At 36.4% G+C, this 2,835-nt stretch overlaps 1 non-coding gene across 1 annotated transcript; it reads right to left on the bottom strand.

The window, feature by feature from the left end:
* Nucleotides 1–1,375: 1,375 nt before the first annotated feature.
* On the bottom strand, nucleotides 1,376–1,484 carry LOC112781345 (small nucleolar RNA R71). The gene has a single exon (XR_003192127.1). It is a non-coding gene; the product is annotated as a small nucleolar RNA R71 (small nucleolar RNA).
* Between the last annotated feature and the right edge of the window lie 1,351 nt (nucleotides 1,485–2,835).

Genomic DNA, 2,835 nt, shown 5'->3' with positions numbered 1-2,835 from the left:
TTGAGTTGACTTTTTCAAAAATTTTTAAAATCAAGTTGTTTCTTATGAGTCAAATCAAATTTTCAATTTAAAAATCTCATCTTTTTCAAAATCTTTTTCAAAAATCAAATCTTTTTCAAATTTCTTAGTTATTTTCGAAAATTCCAAAAATATTTTTCAAAAATCTTTTTCTTATTTTTATATCAAATTTTCGAAAATAACATAATCAATTAATGTTTTGATTCAAAAATTTCAAGTTTGTTACTTACTTGTTAAGAAAGATTCAAACTTTAAGTTCTAGAATCATATCTTGTGATTTCTTGTGAATCAAGTCATTAATTGTGATTTTAAAAATCAAATCTTTTTCAAAAACTAATTTCAATCATATGTTTTCAAAAATATCTTCTTATCTTACCTTTTTCAAAAATTTGATTTCAAAATATCTTTTCTAACTTCCTAACTTCTTATCTTTTCAAAGTTGTTTCAACTAACTAACTCTCTCTCTCTAATTTTCGAAAATATCCCCCCCCCTTTTTCAAAATTTCTTTTTAATTAACTAATTATTTCAATTTTAAAACTTAATTTTCGAAAATCACTAACCTTTTTCAAAAACTATTTTCAAAAATCATTAACTCTTTTCCAAAAATTATTTTCGAAATTTTCCCTCTCTTATCTTATTCTATTTATTTATTCATCTACTAACATCTCTCCCTCACCCACCAAAAATCCGAACTCCCTCTCTCTCTCTTTTTGAGTTCAGATTTTCTTCTTCTTTTCTTCTACTAACACAAGGACCTCTATACTGTGGTATAAAGGATCCATATTATTATTATTATTATTTCTGTGCCCTCTTCTTTGTCATATGAGCAGGAGCAAGGACAAGAATATTCTTGTAGAAGCAGATCCAGAACCTGAAAGGACTCTGAAGAGGAAACTAAGAGAAGCTAAAATACAACAATCCAGAGATAACCTTTCAGAATTTTTCGAACAAGAAGAGGAGATGGCAGCCGAAAATGATAATAATGCAAGGAGAATGCTTGGTGACTTTACTGCACCTAATTCCAATTTACATGGAAGAAGAATCTCTATTCCTACCATTGGAGCAAACAACTTTGAGCTGAAACCTCAATTAGTTTCTCTGATGCAGCAGAACTGCAAGTTTTATGGACTTCCATCTGAAGATCCTTTTCAGTTCTTAACTGAATTCTTGCAGATCTGTGATATTGTTAAGACTAATGGAGTAGATCCTGAAGTCTACAGGCTCATGCTTTTCCCTTTTGCTATAAGAGACAGAGCTAGAGTGTAGTTGGACTCTCAACCCAAAGACAGCCTGAACTCTTGGGATAAGCTGGTCACGGCTTTCTTAGCCAAGTTCTTTCCTCCTCAAAAGCTGAGCAAGCTTAGAGTGGATGTTCAAACTTTTAGACAGAAAGAAGGTGAATCCCTCTATGAAGCTTGGGAGAGATACAAAGGACTGACCAAAAAGTGTCCTTCTGACATGATTTCAGAATGGACCATCCTGGATATATTCTATGATGGTCTGTCTGAGTTATCTAAGATGTCATTGGATACCTCTGCAGGTGGATCCATTCACCTAAAGAAAACGCCTGCAGAAGCTCAAGAACTCATTGACATGGTTGAAAATAACCAGTTCATGTACACCTCTGAAAGGAATCCTGTGAATAATGGGACGCCTATGAAGAAGGGAGTTCTTGAAATTGATACTCTGAATGCCATATTGGCTCAGAACAAAATATTGACTCAGCAAGTCAATATGATCTCTCAGAGTCTGAATGGAGTGCAAGCTGCATCCAACAGTACTCAAGAGGCTTCTTATGAAGAAGAAGCTTATGATCCTGAGAACCCTGCAATAGCAGAGGTGAATTACTTAGGTGAACCTTATGGAAACACCTATAACTCATCATGGAGAAATCATCCAAATTTCTCATGGAAGGATCAAAAGCCTCAACAAGGCTTTAATAATGGTGGAAGAAACAGGTTTAGCAATAGCAAGCCTTTTCCATCATCCACTCAGCAACAGACAGAGAATGCTGAGCAGAATCCATCTAGCTTAGCAAACTTAGTCTCTGATCTGTCCAAGGCCACTGTAAGTTTCATGAATGAAACAAGGTCTTCTATTAGAAATTTGGAAGCACAAGTAGGCCAGCTGAGTAAAAGGATCACTGAAATCCCTCCTAGCACTCTCCCAAGCAATACAGAAGAAAATCCAAAAGGAGAGTGTAAGGCCATTAACATAACCAAAATGGCCGAACCCAATGAGGGAGAGGAGGACGTGAATCCCAAGGAGGAAGACCTCCTGGGACGTCCAGTGATCAATAAGGAGCTTCCCTCTGAGAAACCAAAGGACTCTGAGGCTCATCTAGAGACCATAGAGATTCCATTGAACCTCCTTATGCCCTTCATGAGCTCTGATGAGTATTCCTCTTCTGAAGAGAATGAGGATGTTACTGAAGAGCAAACTGCCAAGTTTCTTGGTGCAATCATGAAGCTAAATGCCAAATTATTTGGCATTGATACTTGGGAAGTTGAACCTCCCTTGTTTATCAATGAACTAAGTGATCTGGATCAACTGACATTGCCTCAGAAGAGACAGGATCCTGGAAAGTTCATAATACCTTGTACTATAGGCACCATGATCTTTAAGGCTCTATGTGACCTTGGTTCAGGGATAAACCTCATGCCCCTCTCTGTAATAGAGAAACTGGGAATCTATGGGGTGCAAGCTGCTAAAATCTCATTAGAGATGGCAGACAATTCAAGAAAACAGGCTTATGGACAAGTAAAGGACGTGTTAGTAAAGGTTGAAGGCCTTTACATCCCTGCTGATTTCATAGT

The sequence above is a fragment of the Arachis hypogaea genome, chromosome 19, assembly GCF_003086295.3.
Source record: "Arachis hypogaea cultivar Tifrunner chromosome 19, arahy.Tifrunner.gnm2.J5K5, whole genome shotgun sequence".
NCBI classification, from domain to species: domain Eukaryota; kingdom Viridiplantae; phylum Streptophyta; class Magnoliopsida; order Fabales; family Fabaceae; genus Arachis; species Arachis hypogaea.
This window is presented reverse-complemented; position numbering and strand designations above follow the sequence as displayed.